This window comes from Carcharhinus amblyrhynchos, chromosome 7, assembly GCF_965287045.1.
Source record: "Carcharhinus amblyrhynchos chromosome 7, sCarAmb.v2.hapA, whole genome shotgun sequence".
NCBI classification, from domain to species: domain Eukaryota; kingdom Metazoa; phylum Chordata; class Chondrichthyes; order Carcharhiniformes; family Carcharhinidae; genus Carcharhinus; species Carcharhinus amblyrhynchos.
The window spans coordinates 12,178,426-12,185,176 of record NC_137330.1 but is presented as its reverse complement, the minus strand read 5'-3'; positions in this window follow the sequence as shown (position 1 = coordinate 12,185,176).

Here is a 6,751-nt window from a genome sequence, read left to right as displayed (position 1 = left end):
GGGCTGCCTGAAAGGAGGGTCCCCAGCCATGTCCCGCTGTCAGTCCCACTGGCAGAGGTGGTGCTGCTGAGGCAGGTAGATGAGGGCGAGAGCCCATCAAATTGGAGGTGCCTGATGGCCTCACCTGTAAGTGTTAGAACGAAGAAGCCCACAGCAGGTAGAGCCATCCGCCAAGGAGGGGGCAACTCACAGGCTCACTTCTGGCAAGATTAGAGGCGATGCCTTAAGTGGCACATGGAAGGTGGAATTTTCCCATCCCTCTTGCCGCAGGAATCGTAGCGGGCTGCAGACGGACCATGCAAATGTTCATTGATCTCAGGCAGGATTTTCCGGGTTTGTGATGAGTGCAGCTGGGAAATGCCGCCTGGAGTCTTTGGCTCCAATGGAGTCTGGCTGCAGGGAGGCCAATTCAACAGAGGGTGAGGTGGGGGGGAGGGAGGGGTCGCTGATGGTGGAAATGTATCTGGGAACCATTTGGACGTGGCTTCTCTCCACTCCTGGCCACCTTCCCTGCCAGCTTTTCTCCACTCGGCCAGGAAACTGCAGCTGATTGTCCCTGGAATAAATACTTGTTTGGATAACACAACTACAACATTTCCCGCAGTAAGATCAGCTAGCTGAATATCACAGAGGATCAGTTCATGTCAAAGCTTAGGGTGCAAAGGCAGGTTGTGATTTGAAGGAAGGAGAACAAGTTGATCAGGGCTGTTAAAAATGCAGTTCGGGCTTTATAAATAGAGGTGTAGGGGGTACACAAGCAAGGAAATGACATTAAACCTCTCTGATATGTGGGCCAGACACTAGATGGAGTAATGTGCCCAGTCCCAGGCTCCACACTTTAGGTAGGATGTCAAGGCCTTCACCAAGGTGTAGAGGGGACTTAATAGAATGGTGGCAAGGATGACGGACTTTAGACATGTGAAGAGAGTGGAGAAGTTAGTATTATTCCCCTTAGAGGAAAGAGGGCTAAGGAAGGTTTAATAGTGGAGTTCAAAATTACGAAGAGTTTGATATTGGCAGGATGGTTGGTAGCTAGAGGTCACAGATTTTGGATGATGAGCAAAAGAAACAAAGGGGTGAAGAGGATTTTATTTATTAAGTAAATTGTTATGATCTGGAATGTGCTGTCTGTAGAAGCAAATTCAACGGCAACTTTCAAAATTGGCCAAAGGCTTGAAGCACAAGGGTGGTGGGATTAATTGGATAGCTCATTCCTTACTACAGGTAATGAAATAAGAGAAAGAAGGGTGGCCCTCTGTCTTCTCTGAGATATTGGCTACCAGATAAAGCCCGAACTGATGATGTCCTGTCAACTCCTCCCTCCAATTCCAGACAATGAACAGAGGGAAAGAGACCTGAGTGTGAACTTCAACCAGCATTGAAAAACTATTACCTTCTGTTGGACCATTTTACAATTATCCAACTGTAAGCTGCTTTAACTAATTAGCCTTTGCCCAGGACAGAAGACATTTAGTTTGATTTACTTATGCATTAATGATCATTTCTGTACAATAAAAGATGAACAGACTGCAAGATGTATTAAAAGGAATACAATTTTGTTCTGTAGGTGTATGTGTTTTGTGTATTGCTGTATTTTGTATTTCTGTGTTATGTTATATACCATGGTATATATCTGTATTGTGGTATATCTCTGTATAGTGGTGTATCTCTGTGTCATGGATTTTCTCTATGGCATGATATACCACTGTATTCATATAATCATAGAATCATAGAAACCCTACAGTGCAGAAAGAGGCCATTTGGCCCATCGAGTCTGCACTGACCACAATCCCACCCAGGCCCTAACCCCATATCCCTACATATTTTACCCGCTAATCCCTCTAACCTACTCATCTCTAAGGGGCAATTTTTAGCATGGCCAATCAACCTAACCTGCACATCTTTGGACTGTATTGTGCTTATCTCTGTGTCTTTGTGTATCTCTGTGCTGTCATATATCTGTGTTGTATATTTCTATATTGTAGTATTTCTCTGTGTCACGGTATACCTGTGTCATGGTATATGTCTGTTCTGTGTATCTTGTATATTTCTGTGATGTAGTCCATATCTGTGTTGTACATTTCTGCGATGTGGTGTAACTGCTGAGGTACAACTGCACTGTGGTATATCTCTGTTGTATATTTCTGTGATGTGGTATACTTCTGTAATTTATTTGCCCTTGTTAACTATTGGGCACATGTGGGATGCTGCGTTATTCTTCATTCTCCAGATAGCCAAAGGAACAAGGGCAATTGAGCTGCAGCTTTGAAGCAAACAGGCTAACTTCAGGCAGCCGGAAAATACTAGGCAATGAACAGCCATTGCCTTGGAAGTGAAGATTAAAAATTTAGCTGTCACTAGAGGGCAACCTCAGCATAGTTTTGGCAGTAAATGTTTCTCAGTAGAAGGACGGTGCCTGCTTGTTATCCGTTAGATTGCAGCAGCAGGAATGTGAAGAGGTTTATTTACTGTAAATACATTAGCTGACACGCAAAATTGAGAAAAGAAGGAACGGAAGAATGAAATAGTTTGTGTTTACATAGCGCCTTTGGTGACCCCAGGATGTCCCAAAGCGCTTTACGCTAGGTGAAGTGAATTTGAAGCATCATCAATGTCGTAATGTCGGATAATGTGTGCACAGCAAGATCCCACAAACGCCATTCTGACAATGAGCAGAACATGTGCTTTCTGGTGATGTTGGTTTGGAAAACTGGGAGAGTCTCTCCTGCTCTTAGAATCATTGAATCCCTGCAGTGCGGAAGGAGGCCATTTGGCCCATTGAGTCTGCACTGACAGCAAACCCCGGAACTCCATGTATTTATCCTGCTAATCCCCCGACAGCAAGGGGCAATTTAGCATGGCCAATCCACCGAACCCACACATCTTTGGACACTGGGAAGAAACCGGGACACCTGGAGGAAACTCACGCAGGCACGAGGAGAATATGCAGGCTCCACGCAGACAATGACCCAAGCTGGGAATCGAACCCAGGTCCCTGGCACTGTGAGGCAGAAATGCTAGTGACTGTGTTGCCTTGCCACCCATTCCTAATAGTATCTTGGATCTTTTCCAAAGTATTGCGAGGTTTGCCAACCGGCAGAGAATCTGTACTCACATCAGGTCCCATTTACCTGTTGTCCACACAGGGATGTACCACAGCAAATTCAACATCGTATGTGCTTGGAGAAGGACAAAATGGTCCAGACTGTCTCTAGCCACTTGAGGAAGGGGGCAGGGCTTAACTCACCAGGAAGACTGTTGCAGCAGCAGAGGGCGCCATTGCGCATGTGCAGATCTGTGACTGCACATTCACAATGGCAACCAGCAGAGAGCTAAGAAATCTGAGAGACCTGTCAGTTTCCTTGTCATTGCAGCTGGCCTCAAAAAAGCATGTCCCCCAGCTATCCTGAGGGCCCACGGCTGATCATGAGAGCCCCACCTCACCCAGAAATATCACTCCTACTCCCTGCTGCCCAGATAATCATTCCCGCCCACCATGCAGACTGATTGCAAGCAGTCGCAGAGGGGCACCCCTCCCTTCCCTACCAACTGTGTGCAGAGTTATGTGCCCTGCCATGTCTCTATTGAACTAATTAAACTGTAATAAATATTAACAAAAGATTTTATTAAAACACACATCAACTATTAATCAATCAGGACTTTTCCTTGCACTGATGCCATAGAATCATGGAATCCCTACAGTGCAGACGGAGGCATTCGGCCCATCGAGTCTGCACCAACAACTAGGCCCTATCCCTATAATCCCACATATTTATCCCACTAATCTCCCTGACACTAGGGGACAATGGAACATGGCCAATCAATCTAACCTGCATATCTTTGGACTGTGGGAAGAAACTGGGGTACCCAGAGGAAAGTCACTGATTCCCCAGAGGGGGACCCACAGCAACTCTGCATGTGATCAGCGGGAGGGGGAAGGGGGCCCCCACTCATCTCCTCCACTAATAAGACACGAGGGGCGATTAGTCCAGTGGGGTGCACATCATATGTCATGAGGGAATCCAATATGCTTCCCATGTCCTGGCCAACCACATGTGTAGGACATGTGGTCAGCTGGAGGAGCTCAGGCTCCAGAGCTGGAGCAGCCGAGAGCAACGTGGATGCCATGTTGCTGAAGGTTATCAGCATGTAGCTTAAGGATGTGCAAGCATTAGACCTCTAAATTAGACCTCCCTCAGTCTGGCACACATAGAATTCTCTAAATTTGCACACCTTTATTGTGAAGTCCAAGAGGCGTAGGCAAAAGTCATAGGTAGAGGAAGGATTGGAATGAGGCGTTCACTGAATGTTAAAATGGGCGGCGTGGGCTTGTTGGGCCAAAGGGCCTGTTTCCTGTGCTGTGTTGTTCTTTGTTCTAAATAGAGTGAATATCTGGGTGACTGCCAGCCAGACAGACAAGGAACCTAGAAATGTAGGTCAAGGGTACCAGAGTGCATGGTGCTCTCCAACTGGTATTCAGCTCTGAAGACTGGTGAGAGTGCTAGTTCCTCTGGGGGATGCAGCCGGAGCTAGGAACACAGCACCTCAGCAATCCAGTGGGACAGGAGGAAGATTGAGAAGGCAGTCACAATTGTGAGTTCAACTGTGAGAGGAAGAAATAAGTATTTCTGTGACCATAGTTGTAAAGCCAGGATGTTAATTACTTCCCTGGTAAATTTGAGAATAAACCAGACAATCTGCCAAAGATCCTTAGGCAGCACCTTCCAAACCCATGACCATCTCCACCTAGAAGAACAAGGGCAGCAGAGAAATGAGAACACCGCCACCTGCAAGTTCTCCTCCAAGCAACTTAACATCCTGACTTGGAAATCTATCACCGTGCCTTCGCAGTGAAGGAACGGTGATATATCCTTCGCTGGGTCCAAATCCTAGAATTCTCTCCCTGACAGCATTGTGGGTCAACCCACAGCACGTGGACTGCAGCGATTCAAGAAGGTAGCTCACCGCCACCTTCTCAAGAGCAACTAGGGATAGACAAAAAAAGCTGATCAGCCAGCAACTCCCACATCCCATGAATGAATAAAAAAAATGCTGGTCAGTATTCAATCTTCCAAGTTTTATTACTTGAACGCAAAGAGAACAAACACAGTGAATCTCACAATGATGTTCTAACAAAGTTCTGCAAAATAGCATCATTTATAGCACTTTTTAGCCAATGGGAGAGAACACACCAGTTAAAGCACATAACAGTTTGGTGTGTATTTTCATTTCAACCCTCCATTTGAATCATTATCACTTTTCCATGCAGCTGTACAGAATTCTTGACATTTTTAGCAGAGAATGTTCAGTAAACGTCCTTATTTTCTTTAACTGCACTCGGAACATTCTGTGGTCTCTCAAGGACCCACTCATGCTCCAGAACAGACCCTTCGCCTGCTGATGGCTGGTTCCAACTTCCACACCGGGAGGGTCAAGGATCTCACTGAGCAACTGTAAAGCATTCTGAGGGGAAGGACGAACAGCCATTAAGCGTGGTCCGATGATGTATGTGCAAAGGGAGAATGTGATTCTGCAGGCAGACTGCAGAGAGTTGGGGAATAGACTAGAGATTAAGATAATTTTTGGATTACACCCAGAGTCATGGAGGGAATGGTCTTCATGAGTGTATTTTCTTTCTTCCCATGATTTCCAAAGTATCTATTTTTGGTCATCTTCCCTTCCTGATTTACATACTTCCCCTTGATTGCATCATCCAGTGATATGAGATCAAATCCCACATGACACCCAGTTCAATTGCTCTGACCCCCTCACCATTGCCTCTGTGCTGTCTGACGTCCAATCTTGGATAACCTGTAACATTCACCAGCTAAGCATTGGGGACGTTGGAGTCCCTATTTTACCATTTTGATTCTGAGTGCTGGGTGGACTTGAAACTGGGAGTATTTCAGCACTGACTTTTAGACCTGTCCTCCGGCACCCCCATACACACTTTGCCTGAAAAAATATCAATGATTCCGAATCGCGCCGCACAAACCTGGGCAGAGCTTAAAGTGCCCAAAATCCTGCAGTTCCGAACATTGCCTCCAACTGCGCATGTGCAGAAGGAAAAAGTAGAATGCTGCTCCACGTCATACCAGGGCCAGGTTATGCCTCCCCCCTGGCCCCCTCAGACATTGTCCCACCCTCCAACATTACTGACCCCCTTATCCCCCCAATCCCCCACCCACCCGCCACCCAGACCAATCGTGGCCCCCTCCCCCCCCACAAAATGTGTGCACGAACAGCAACCCCCCCCCCCCCCCCCACCACCCCCCGATTTTCTGAGGGCAACTTGGGGATGCAGCAGAGGCGAGACAGGACACCCTCCTCCCCCCAGGAAGATGCAAACCCATGGGCTCTAATGGAAAGACAGCCTGGGAGGAAGTCGCCATCTCAGTCAGTGCCAGGACACTGCCCCCCCCCTCCCCCCCCCCCCTGAACTGGAAAGCAGTGCAGCAGATGTTAAGAACTGAACCCCAACTTGCATCTTCCCCCAAATCTCCCCCAAGATCCGCCCAGCCCCAGCCCTCTGCATGCTTCCAGCTCCTGACCCCCCCCCCCAAGCACCTCCTTCCTATCCTCCCCAATGCACCTTACTATGCTCACCCTCTAAGGGCCACCACCTGATGCTCCGCAAGAGTCACGCCACCGTTTCTTTCATGGCTCCATAGGAAAAAGAACGCGCGAGTAGGAGTGGGGAATTCAGTTTCCCCCACCCCTGACAGCGACTCTCTCTCTCCATAGCATTACT